This window comes from Perca fluviatilis, chromosome 23 (genome assembly GCF_010015445.1).
Source record: "Perca fluviatilis chromosome 23, GENO_Pfluv_1.0, whole genome shotgun sequence".
Lineage (NCBI taxonomy): Eukaryota > Metazoa > Chordata > Actinopteri > Perciformes > Percidae > Perca > Perca fluviatilis.
In genome coordinates, this window is record NC_053134.1 from 12,584,580 (window position 1) to 12,598,626 (window position 14,047).

The 14,047-nt window shown below is 40.1% G+C and overlaps 1 protein-coding gene across 5 annotated transcripts in view; it reads left to right on the plus strand.

Annotated features, from left to right (window-relative positions):
• The window catches only part of chchd3a (coiled-coil-helix-coiled-coil-helix domain containing 3a), a 73,532-nt gene that overhangs the window by 23,230 nt on the left and 36,255 nt on the right, over positions 1 to 14,047 (plus strand). The window lies entirely within an intron of this gene.

The following is a 14,047-nucleotide window of genomic DNA, read 5'->3' on the forward strand; positions in this document are numbered from 1 at the left end:
GAACATTGAGTTGGATGAACGTGCACCACTGTATCAAACAAACATTGAACATTTGAACTGTTTGACCTTGCGAGCACAGACTCACTGATGAAAGCCATTTTTACATGAAGACAGGTCCCATTTTACGTTCACACATTCCTGTTCTATCACACAGAGACACAGAGGTGAACCTATTTTCTGTAATCGACAGGTCTTGCTTGGTTCTGTGACAAAATGTCAGGGCTGTGAGTGTGTGACTTTCGCTGTGAGCAGTAATTCATAGAACCAGCTAGACTGTGTCGACACTGACACCCTGCGCACACAGTACATTTAACAGTTTTTTCATAGTCATTTTTAAGATGTCAAAGCTTTATCTACATAATGCAAATTCAAAGCGCAGATTAAGCTCATTTAAAAAAAACAAATGGTAAGTAAACACCTCTTTGCTGTATCCACATCTTCGATATTGTTGTCCTCCATATCTCTGCTTGTTCATCCTGCTGTATTATAAAAGCTCCCTTCATTTTGGGCAGCCTGTCTTTATTTTATTATACTGTAAATTGCCCTTGTAAACATTGTCAGATGAGCTTTCCGTACCACACACACAGGCAGCGTATTGTTTTCTAAAAGAAAACACATTTTCCCTCGAGTGCGGCTGCTGTTTACAAACCTATGCTATTGATTATATAGCTCATTTCACACGTTCATCGCCGTAATAGAAAAATGAATCATTTTGTTGAGAGAGAGGGAGAAGCGTTGACGTGATTCCACGCCGCAGGACAAGTGTATGAGGGATCCCTCATTTGGAACAGCGATCAAAACAAAAAGAAAAAAAAAAAAGGTAGAGAGAGAGGTAAGCGAGGGAGGGAGACGCATGATGTGATGTGTTTTTCCCCTTCAGCTTCTGTGAAGAAAGCTGTTTCAGTTGTAGGTTTCCTGTAATTTAATTTCTGTTTTTCATAGGGAGGGAGACAGGCCAAATGAGGGGAAGAGGTAGGAGGAGGGGAGAGAGGGCAAGAATGGAACACTTGCTTTCTATCTGTAATATGTTAGCAGCAACGTGAGTGCTGGGTCTTACTGAACTGTCACAGCGGAGCGTCCTTGTGCTTGTCATTGCCTGCATGCTCCTAAAGTACTAACTCCTTGTACTTAAGAGAACTTTTCCTCCTATGCGCTATGAAGCTTTTACTTGTGGCCCCAGGGCTAACCAAGGGCCTTAAGCAGCCTTTGGGACTACGTACAGATAGCAGCACTGCAGTGGCTATGCATTCAGTATGAGACTGAGCATGCACGCACACACACACACACACACACACACACTGATATCCGCTCTTTGTTTTTATTATTTGTCTGTAACCTACAGTATATTTTCAGTGTAAATCCAGTTGATAGTTTCTGTTCTCCCTCCACTTTGTCTCTACATCCTTAAAGCACACACATTTGAGAGAGAGAGAGAGAGAGAGAGAGAGAGAGAGAGAGAGAGAGAGAGAGAGAGAGAGAGAGAGAGAGAGAGAGAGAGAGAGAGAGAGAGAGAGAGAGAGAGAGAGAGAGAGAGAGACGGGGGAAGAGAGCGAGAGAGACGGGGGAAGAGAGCGAGCGAGTGTGTGCTTCTGCATGCCTGTGTGATAATTTCCTCAGTTTGAGCATTCTTTTGGAGTGCTGGAGTTTTAATAGAATCCGACGGGTTATCAGTGGAAGAGCAGTGCCGTTCGCACCACTCATGTAATTGTCAAGTCAGGCGCTTCCACACAGCCACTGTTCTTTTCAACTGGAGTTGGACTTTTCCGTTTTAAAAGGCAGACTCTCGCCCAAGACGTCTCCCACCCATTGTCTTTTCACTCCGTTTGTCCGCTACCCACAGTGAACTCCTTTTTGATGGAACATAAAACATGTTCTTAAGGTCTTTTATGCCTGTCTGTCTTTCTGTCCCTCAGGTCTCAGTGTGAGGCTGTATTTCTTTTTATTCAAAAAAAGGAAAAAAGAGCAGAAATATATATTGATAAGATTAACTTGAAATATGAGCATGTATAGTATTTTTTTAATTTCACAAGTTGCTTTTAAGTACCCCTCTCGTTAAGATCGAGAAAGGGAGAGGTCATGGTTTACTGTAAGCACATAATCTGGTTGCTGATAGAGCTTTAAGTGGTGATTTTCCTAGTAAACCTAACAACCTCTTAAAAGTATTATATTATTATTATTATTATTATTATACTAAAACATAACGCTTTTTTGTGTAGTGAGATTCAATGCTAAACCTAGCATAAAAGCAAAAATAAAGACAGTTAAAAAGAAAAGAAAAGTAATCTTATATAGCGATTATTGCTCAAGGACATACCACTGTAGTCTATAAGACAATACATAAGGTGTTGACAGTATATATACACACACACACACACACAAAGTACTTTTCTGTACTACAAAAAAGGTTACAGGATAGCCATCTTTTTGTTATTTTCTACAGATCATCGTATTTTAAGACAGCACCCTGTTACAATACGCCTTTTTCTTACTGCTCACATTTCAAAAACACTATTTCAGGGCATCTAAGTGGCCCAGACATACAGACTGCAAACTCACTGGTTAAAGCCCATTTGGGGACATTTGTTGCATTATATCCCCGTATAGAGAAGAACAAGCTGCTGGGCTTCGACAGATTGTTTTTGCAGTAGTGCAAGTTCTCTAGCACGTATACTAAAAGAGTTGCACACACCCCACGAGCCAAAGAACAAGTGGCGCTCCACAGCAACAGACTATCGTTAGCAATTAACACGTTGTTCCCTCGTTAGCAATATATATATATATTATATATTATATATACTGTATATATATATAATATATATACTGTATATATATATATACTGTATATTAAGTCAGAATTTAGATGTCATTGCATCTGCGATTTTATTGCACTTCAAATTGTTTAAATTTAACTTGAATTACCTGAGCCCTACTTTCATGTTCATTGCCACTTGTCTATGGCAGCTGTAATTGTTGTGTTCTTTGTCCAGCATAGTATTGATTTGCCCTCCTCATTAAGATACAGGTCACGGTGAGCAGCAGGACCCCATACAGTCCCCCTTCTACTTCACACACAATGAGAGCGTTGCTGTGAGCAGTTGTGCCTCCCCATGTTCAACTATAATGACCATAACCATAGCTGCACCAATTACAGTGACACCCATTCTGGAGAATTGCCCTGAGACATGGGGTTAGACTCGGGCTGGGGTAGCGTTTAGATTTTATTGATTTAGATTCTGTTTATAGATTCTGCTTGTTATTGCGCTATTTTTTTTTTTTTCTTTTTTACCATATTAAGTACTGAAAGAAAACGAAATGCCTTTAATTTCAGCATATTTTAGGGAGCTATTGAGCGAGGATAATAGCTAGTATAGTAGAAGTATGTTGAAGCAAACTATTTTTCAAATCTATTCATGTAGCAAATGTTGTTTGGCATCTTAACTTGTCATTTAATGCAATGTAGTTGTGTTTAAATATAAATCACAGTGGTGCCAAGTGTAGCCAGGGTCCTAGATGGTTTCTACCACCCTAGTGGGAGTGCTTGTCTTTCAGGTTTTTCCACCAGTAGTCACTCCGCTCCCTATCAGGCTGACTTGACTATCAGTAATTGAAACTTCACCGCAGTGTAGGCAGGGGTGTGTGTTGTCTTGTAGATTGTTGTTGGGTTCCTGGGGTTCTGTTGTCTGAGGGGAACATGTTCAGTGTCAGCGCTCACACATTTTCTGCCGCTCAGGGGGCAGTAAAAGAAAAGGGGAACACTGACGTCCACGAGGGGTTTACGGTAGTTAGAAGCACAGCAGTATATTTGAGTTTTCGGCATAAACTCATGTTGCATGGTGTTTTCAGCTTGTCTTCTTTGACCAGCTATTTGGAGCATAGCAAACAAGCAGATACCATTACTGTTTGAATGATTGCCATTTAAATGAGCCTTTGAGTATCTATAGTTTTTGGGAAGTTGTATTTGTCTTTTTTTATTTCACTCTTTATGTGGCTGGAATATGCCTGCTTGTCTAGTAGAGGTGTGAATCTTCACTGATCTCCCGATTTGATTATGATTATCATGTCTTCGATTCGATATCTCGATGCATCACGATGCGTCAAATACATTTTTCTGTTAAAGCCATATAAGATATTTAATTCATAGCTTTTCAAGCTTAAAAAACAAAACATTCTGCAGTGCTCTAATACTAAATAAATTGGATACATAAAACTACACTTCCTGAATGCGCAAAACATAACAGAATATGTAAACAGAAATGTTGCTAGGTCTACATTAAATTGTAAACGGAAATAATCGATTATGAGCCTGCCGATTATCAATGCAGCATCGTCTATGTCCATGATTCGATGCATCGATTATTTGATTAATTTCAACACCTCTATTGTCTAGAGCAGAAGAAAAAGCTTTAATTGTCGAGATCACAGTGGCCTTATATAACCAAGGGTCTATCTGGTAAAATTCATACTGTAAAGAAAATATTTGTAACACTTAACACTGCGTTGTTTTGTCTCCAACATTCTTGGCAACCTAATAAAGACAGACTTTATCTTCTCATCATGTGGTCATTCAGAATCATTTCTGGATGAGTGTGATTTAATGAGCAGTCAGCCCTGTGTGGAAAAACTCTGATTGTTGGCTTAATGCGGTCAAGATGGCCTCATCAAGGAGTTACTTAGTAGACTCATTACACACAAATAAACACTTAATTAGAGAACAGGTCAATTAGTGATTCATTTCCCAACAACCTCAATTAGGAATGTGTGATTCTTTGCAGATAACTGGTGAAGTCAAAGAAGAAAAGACCAGTTGAGTGAATTAGCTCAATATAAATGTCATCTTGTCTTTATGTACAGTCACAAATGAGTTTTGACGGAGAGATATACTAGTACACAAGTCATACACTTATTTACAGTCCACAGCCATCTGTCAGTCCACTCATCTGTGTTTTAATGAAATCACAGACTTCCGCCGTCGCCTCTTTTGATTTCAACGACTCTGCTCCCTGCGGAGCCAAACTGGCCCAGTGGCCAATCAATCACTGGCCACAGCGTTTCACCGAGACACAGGCTCTAAGCCCCAGGCAGACTTTTCAATCAAACCTAGAGTCATCAATCTTTCCAAGTTCCAAACAGTGGCCTAGGTGGGGTCTACCTGGCGGCAATGGTTTTGTCTACCGTTGGCAACTGGTCTAAAACACTTCGATCTTACATTTACCTTTTTCTTTTTTTTCAATTTAAGACCTTAAGCTAACACTCACATTGAGAAACACTAGGCAACAGTATAACGTATATAAATATGCAACAGAAGGATATCTTTAGATTTGTGTAAGTCACTTGATAACAAAAAACAAAACAGAACTGTTTAATTGTTTTTATTTCCCTTGCAGATATTCTGTTCTGATCATATCAAAGAGACATGCTCAAAACAGACAGGGTAATCCTAAAAACATCTAAAAATATAAGTTATGAGAGACACAGATGGAGACGTTTACCTTTCTATCAGGAAATGTAAAGGCCATAATTAATAAATAATTCACATAGTAGTTAAAGCATCCACACATAACAGTGAAACCAATTAAAACCTTTTTTTTATGAGATGAGACTATTTTAGAAGGATGTGCTAGGACCTTTTCAGTAGGGTTTGTGAGTTAGTTTCCATTGAAGAGGAGCGTGTTTGAGTATAAACAGAAACTTCAACGGTGGCATGTCAAGATTGAACCGACAACCAACATTCAGCCTGGTTATACACTACCTCATTTATTGTAGTATCTCCACTCTAGATTATGGAAGGAAAAATGTAGCTGCACTGGCCTCTATGGGCTGAAAGTGTCTGGAATCTCTGACCACATCCAGGTTCACAGCTGGGTGTGGTCAGGTATGGTACTTGTGACTACAGACAGCTGTGATGCTTAAGTGTAATGCTGCAGCGCCATGTTACATCACAGCAGTACAGGGTTTGGAAAAAGCCTGTTGTCACCACTAGTTGGTGATGCAAGCAGGATTATTAGCCTGGGTACAGTTGCTCTTAAACAGGTGGTTCTTGGATCAATCCGTAAAATGATAGCTTTGCTCTTTTATGGTCCACTGACTGTAAGTCAAAGGTGGCCCGAGAATATAGGTTTGAAGAGAATAAATTGATAAAACCCCCAAACTTTCTGTGTCACTCAGCAGATCACAATTGAAGAAACAGGCCTCTATATGGCATTTTTCCATTACATGGTACCTGCTCGACTCGCCTCGACTCTACTCGCCTTTTTTGGTTTTCCATTACGAAAACAAGTCCCTGGTCCCTGCTAACAGGTACTTTTTTTAGTACCACCTCCATTGAGGTTCCAAGCGAGCTGAGGCGATACCAAAAGGTGACGTGAAAACCTGCAGACTACTGATTGGTCAGAGAGAATCGTCACTAATCACTGCGTCATCATTGCTAGTGACAGACAGCGGTGTCCTGAACAAAACTGCCATTTTTCAATAGTTCAGCCAGCTGTATTTTTCTTTTTTTTTTTTTTGGCTGCCTCCAGCTTATTTTGAAACAAAATTTGTCTTCTGGCTGTGGCAACAGCAGAATGCCGAGAGTCATAAACAACACACCTTCGACTTTCTGTGTGTGTGTCGCGTTAGGTAACGGCAGTTTCCTGCGGCGTAGCTATGACGACCAGCCACGCTTGCCTCGGTACTAAATCTTCAATTGGAAATGGAGGATGGGGCACTGCGGTCGAGCCGAGTAGAGTCGAGCAGGTACCACGTAATTGAAAAAATGCCAATAGACTGTTGTATAAAAACTATCAATGGAAAGAACCCTTAAACTGCATTTCTAAATATTAATACGGAAGTAAGTTCAATGTGAAAGGGAAATAAATGTTTGCTAATATGGAGATAAGGGCCAATAATATTATGTATTTCTTTTATTTGCCAAGTAAATTTACACATATGTGGAATGTATCCTCTGCATTTAACCCATCTAATAACCCTAATTAATTACACACGAAACCCAATAGAAACAGGATGCTGATCTCCAGAGCCTTGTTTTACCTGTCATTGTTAATCATGCTTTTGTTGCTGCCTTTATTTTCGTCTTTATCCCTCTCTCTATCATGCACACAGACATACACTAACACATACACTGTAGTGTATATACCAATAGCTAATGTGATGTTCCATGATTTTTCCACCACCTCGGCTTTCACAGCAAGGGATAATACAGCATAACAAGAATGTTTGTTTGCTTCATACACACACACACATATACACACACACACACACACACACACACACACACCATGTCCATCCTGTCAAAGCTCCTGGAGAAAATCAGTGCCTACTCTTTCCTTAAACTGTGTTCCATTTGATGCTTGGCTGGCTTGAAAATGACTTTGGGTAAAGCTTAAAATTTTAAATGCAGAAAGTCCCCCTCTGCTCACCCAGGCACTGCGCTCCCCTCCACCCCTCTACAAAACTGCAGTCTCAGGCAAATGTCCTGCTCATTTTTTGGGGGGTGAAATCTTGTGTGCTTCTTTGCTGTTGCATTTTAGATACAGCCGACTGGACCCTGCTGATAATGGGCTGACAATTTAATTTCCCAGGTATTAAAGGAGACTTGCTGGGTTTTGAATTGGTGTCCGTTGGTGGTATCTCAAAAAAATAGAGAGGGAAATAAAATAAATATAAGAAACATTTCTGTTTCTCTAAACTTATTATTTTTTCTCCACATCACAGAGTATAAAGAAGATTGGGGATAGAAAAGGTCCTCATGTTTTTTTTTTTTACTTTGAATGAGATAAAGAGAGGTAGTGGCACACTGTGATTTACATATATTGTGGATATGCTCAGCTCACCAAGAACAAATTGCATCTTTGACTCCAGCTCTCTGAGCTGTTGTAAGCACAACTCCTGCCAGGCTTGATGTAACTGGATTTAAGAGATTTGTCAGTCTGTTTGATTTGTATGAAGGTAAAAGTTCTTTTTTTTCAGGTGTTTTTGCTCTGTAGATGTGTTACGAAAGAGGTAAGGGTGATGTGGCATAAATCACAGATCAACCCAAAAGTAAGGGGTACCTTCAACAAATAGGACCACCAGCTTGTTCCTCCTCAGATTGTTTCTCCAGTTTGTGAAGAATAAGTTTTCCCCCCAGTCTGGCTGGGGTTTATGAGTTATTTGTTGGCCACACACTTTGATTGGTGACACAATACTTCACTATTTTTTGCCTGGTGATATCAAAAGTCTTCTCTTCAAAGTGTTAAGAGAAAAAGAGCAATAATACAACCTCTTATAGGTTAGAATTTGGGGGTGATTTTGTGGTCTTTTGGATAAACTCTTATATCACTGTGGATATAATATATAATATAAGTATACATGGGACCTTACAAACTATATTCCCTCCACAATGATTAATTATTTAGGTCACTGAAAAAGTACAAACAACATGACAATCGGCTATGTATTTTTTATTTCTAGTTGCCTTTTGGAAATGCAAATCTTTCAATAACCTTCAGTTGTATTTTTTTAAGTTCAGTGCATGAGGTAGAGGCATGTTTTGTCTTTGTGTGAAATTAAGTGAGCAGATATTCTGTCTGCACCACTGCCCCTCTGATTGACTATACATATATGTGTCCATTTGTTCTCTTTCTCCTTCCTGTCTTTGGAATGCTCCCTCTTTCACGTCTTGAAGAGTGTCAGCAGCCCTACCTCACCCCTGCCCAGGGTGTGGTGCCCACACACCATGCCAGCATTAGGGTTAGACAGGAGTTCAGGCTCTAATTGGCATGGCCCATGGCTGGCACTCTGCGCCAGGCCCTTACCCTGTCAGCTAATTGGCACTGCAAGCGGCCAGCGGCGGGGCTGGGATACGGAAGCGTTTCGATTGATGGATGGATACTGGTGTCAGGAACACTTCTTTCTGACAAGAGAGCCTTTACAGTCAATTTACTGCTTCAGCCTCAGTGGGCGGTGTATGTATTTATGTATTTATCCTCATTTGTTATAAACATTTTGGAAAGCTGACCAGAAATATCTTATTGTGCTGTGTGCTCTTTTTCACCTTTGTCTAAGCAGTGAATGCATTTGACTTATGTAAACAGAAACTAATTACCTAATAGCACTTTCAGCACAATGCATATTTTTTTTGTGGGCATTTCCGCTTTTAATGAATAGGACAGGTGAGATATGAAAGGGGAAAGAGAGAGAGGGGGGGGGGAGACATGCAGGAAACCGTCACAGGTCAGACTCAAATCCTGGACCTTCTCCTTCAAGGCATACACCTCTACGTATGTGCGCCCGCTCTACTAACTGAGCTAACCAGGCCACGATTTTTAAGTTTTAAAGGTTTTTAGGTTTGACTTTTCTTTTTCCTATATGTATTTCACGTCACTATTAGTGAGTGTCTTATGAATTACAATTTCAGCCATTCATTGCAGCTAAAGACACGTATACAGCGACTGCTTAACTGTCATTTAGTAAAAAGTTGATTTCTTTTTCTGGTCAAAGTGATTGCAATAACCGCAATTATCATTTTAGTGATTTTAAGAGTGAACCTTGGCAGGTTTGTACTGATTTTAACAGGGTTTAATGGATTTTAGAGTTTTCAGAGTGAGAAGCAGTAGATAAGCAGTGAATTTGAATGCCTATTTGTTGTTTGCCATGGTGTTATTTTGTGTGGTTGCATATTCTTCAATTTGTCTCCTTTTTATAGGGCCTTGTACTAACTATCAATAAGTCTGTACTATCAATTCTGTGCATTGGTAGAGAGAATATCAGAAAAAACAAGATCACTCCAAGAAACGGACCGTTATTAAAAGGTGCAAATCATTTTCAGTGAAGTTGAGACATGCAACTGTATTTTATAAAATGTAACCTGTCGAACCCGACATTCTTCCCTTCATGTCAGTGGTACAACTGGGAATGTAATAGTCGCAACCTCTTTGCAGCCTATAGTATTATTGAGAATAGTTTGCAATATTTTCTTTTTGTTTCCTAACCTCTCTCTTTCACTCATCCTAGCTGAATTGGCAAGATGTTTAAGTGCAAAGGTTAGAAAAGCAAGCATTCTGAGTTAACTTGGACGCATTGTATGCATGTGGCTCAGTGCAGTAGATGTGTTGGATGTGTAATATGACACATATTTTCTTTTGAGCTCATCCCTTTCCCTTTTTTTGGTCTTTCTCTGTGTTTTCCCTCTTGGCTCTGACAGGAGAGTGGTATTAATGAGGTTCTATAGTATAGAACAGTCAGCTCAGCTAATGGTGCTCGAGGTAGAGATTTTGATTGAACGATGGAATGAACTTCAACATATGGAGGGAACAAAGAGAGGGGAGTCAGGAAGCAGAAAATCTGGATGAGATATATAATCTGTGAGAGAATGGAAAAAGGATACAAGATAGGGGGAGAAATAGAGAGCAAACAAGCCAGAAACCCAAATTGATCCACAAAGCAGTTTTCAAAATAGGTAACAAACTCTAAAAACTAAAAAACTACAAAAAAAGTGTAAACTTTAAACACATTTCAAATAATCTGGGAGGAATAGCAACAACATAGCACTGTATCTGCATGCAGGAATTATTTTGATGAAATAAGAATATTTATTTACTCATTAATACGATTTGACATGTAGGTGTAAAGGATCATACTTACAAGTCAATAATAAATGAACAGGCTAACCTGTGATTTAAGAGAAGAAACTAACATCAAAATGGCTCTTTTCTGTGCATCATCATTCAGATAAAGAGGTTAGCGGATTAGAGGTGACCCTGAATCTGCTGACATGGGCTTGATGGACAGAAGCTGAAGGTGGACTGTGGCCCCCTCCCGGCTTCATCAGGCCTGGGAAGACCACCTGCTGCTGGGTGGAATGAATATGCATTGATACACAGCATGTGCGCTGAGATATGTACAGTATGCCCACAGCCATAATCAAACAAGGATTCAGTCACTTGCATATACACTAGGATGGATTTTAACATGCAGATGGATCCTGGTAAGGCTTCACATGCTGCAGGTACATGTACACTGACGGGTCAGGCACATGCAGCTTGAGTTATCCACAAGGTCCAGTGTCAGCAACATATCCTCGGGCTGTCTTTCTCCCACCTGCATGTCTTCCCCTTATGTCTTTCCTTCCACATTCCTCTCACCTTCTTTCTCCTCTAGGTTGTTCCATCTCTTTTCTCTCTTCCACCAACTCTCTCTCATTCACTTTGCTCCCTAGGGACATCTGTTGTCCAAAGACAATATGCCCCTATCTACTCTCAGGTTTTTTTCCACTGTGTCCTCTGCTGTCAAGTAAAGCCATAGGTTTATGTGTCTGAATGAATGCGTACTAGCATTCGCGCCACCACCTTCTCCCAGAATCCCATTGCTCTCACTGCTCAGATGTTAAAGGGATACTTCACCGATTAGCATTAAGCTTTGTATCAGTAGAAACCCGGTAGTATTTTCAAATGACCGTGCTTCCTTCCCTCATGTCCCCCTGAGGCGATACTTCTCTGTATTGTGTGTCTGGAAAAAAGCCTCTGATGACGCAAAAATCGTCATTTGGCGTCATTGGAGGTATTTTTGGCCCGAGGCTATGGACTACAGCCATAGTACAGCCAGCTAGTTCCACATGTTTTCAACCCGCCCATGGGGGGTGGGACTCACTCCCAGAATTTCAAAATAGTGTCCGCCATCTTGAAGCTAAGCTAACAGGCTATTGCTCTGTGGAGAAAGCTGAGTAATTAATTCATACTTTAGTAGGCTAACCACGATGGCGGAAGGTATTTTTGAAGCTCCAAAGCACACTTCCGGATGGACTATTTATTGTTGCTGGTGATTTCAACCACGCAAATCTCAAGAAAGTTCTTATATTCTACCTTCACCTCACGGTGAACCTAACCTAACCTAACTTACTTGTGCTCTGTTACAAGTCTAGTTATGTCCTGTCATTTGTTGTCTGTTGTCTGTCCTGTCCCTTGTCTGGCTTAACTATGCTCTACTTTAAGTAGTAATTGCACTTTATGTATAGTGTGTGCACTAAATGTCGCCTGTCTTGTATGTCGTTTTTATATAATGTCATTTTTATAAAATGACGTTTTTATATATTTTAAATGTGTAACACCACTTGAGCCACGGTGAAACGTTTCGTTTCACTATATACAGTGTATATAGATGAAATGACAATAAAACCCACTTGACTTGACTTCACTGCCTCTCTGTAACCGGTAGGCGTGGCTTGGGGGTGGCCTTGTAGGGAAGCAAAACAAGTGCATTCTGGGAGTTGTTGTGTTTCATCCACATGAGCCAAAAACACATTTTCTGGCTTTTCTCGGTCTAGAAGGCCCCAATTTCTAAATAAATTTCACATTTCTACTACTTAAATGGCCCAATTTAAATACATATTAATCTTTCCAGTGGTGAAATATCCCTTTAAACAGAGTTGCAGTGTTTCCAGATCTTGCGAGACAAATAAGCAACCAGGCCTGTGAAAACAAGCCCAAAACAAGCGACGTTTTCTACGGAGCCCCCCTAGGTTCCGGGAAGAGAAAAATAAATAAACTGTGTGCACGGTTTTCTATGTGGACAGATTGATAAACTGTGCGCAATTTTGCAAAACTGTACACACGGTAGTTTATTTATTTTTCTCCCCCCTGAGCTTCAGGACAATGATCACAAGAGTTAGTTAAACCACCTTTTAACATTATTTAACATTAGAAAACTGATGGATATCAAATATAGACTGATGTACCAAGTACATTATATACACCGTAAACCTCTGATAATTACAATTTGCACACACAAATAAATATCATCCTGAATTCACAAATTCGTTATTTATTATTGCAGGGACTGCAGAAGATCCCATATTTAAATAACTATAACCCAGAAACGGGAGAAATTATTGATAATCTTAGTGTGCAGCAATAAAGTGGCTCCTGCTCTGATAAACAAATGAGTGAGTTAGAAAAGACTTAAATAAAGGAAACTGGTTTAAAAACCATTCCTGTCAAAACCATTTGAACAGGTGAGGATGAGGCTTGGTCTAAAACACTTTAGCCTCATATATATGAAGAATAACGCCACCATTATCTTTCTCATCACTCACTGACGTTTTCCTAAACAGAAAAAAAAACGATTGCCCTGCTCTGCCTCTGATTGCCTAGTACTCGTTGCCATCTGGGTCAGAGCCAATTAGAAGCAGGATGTGGGTGGGAAAAAACTCTGCTGTCTCCTGTGTGTATGGGGAAAAGGGAGGGACAGAAGGAACAGGCAAGACAAACTCCTACGTTTAAATAACATATAGAAAATATCTGCTTGACAACTTATTATGGAGCTGGGAACAAGCCCAAATAAGCAAATACACTTTAGAAACAAGCCCAAAAAAAACGTGACCCGCAACTACCAATATTTGTAAGCGACTTTACAGAAAAACAAGCCCAAAGTCGCATATAATAAGCGGACTTGGCAACACTGCAGAGTTGTGGTCAGGAATTATAAGTGAGTGGAGGTTTTATGTTCAAACAAAACCTGGATCCTGAAAAAGAAGCTCCAAATAACCATAGTTAGTAGTACTAATACCTTCCTTTAACTAAATGAGACAATTAATCATGACAGTCTAGCTCTCTTAATTATTTGGTGCCTTGAAGCAAGTCATTGAACCCCCAACTCCTTGGCAACCCTTTCGCTCTGACATGTCTATAGTGTGTGTGTGTAAGTGTAGGTATGTGTGTATTTCAGGAATCACAACAACAAAGTGTATTGAATTTCCTCAATATGCGATTAATAAAGTGCTTGTCATTATGGACAAGATTCTCCATCTGATGTTGTTGTTGGCTTGGCCACACTCCTTTTTTTCTTTCTGCCTTCATGTATGTCTGTATCTAGCTTCCTCTCTACAAGCACCAAAGTATCTACTCCCTTCCTTTCATGCTCAGCCCCTTTGTCCCCATGTTCCCATTCTTCTCTCGGCATGCCCCCTGTTCCCATCTTGGCTGAGACTTCCTTCATACATGCCCCCCATGTCTCAGTAATGAACCCACAGCTCTTCATCTCTCCTCCGTCTTCTCCTGTGTGTTGGACATGA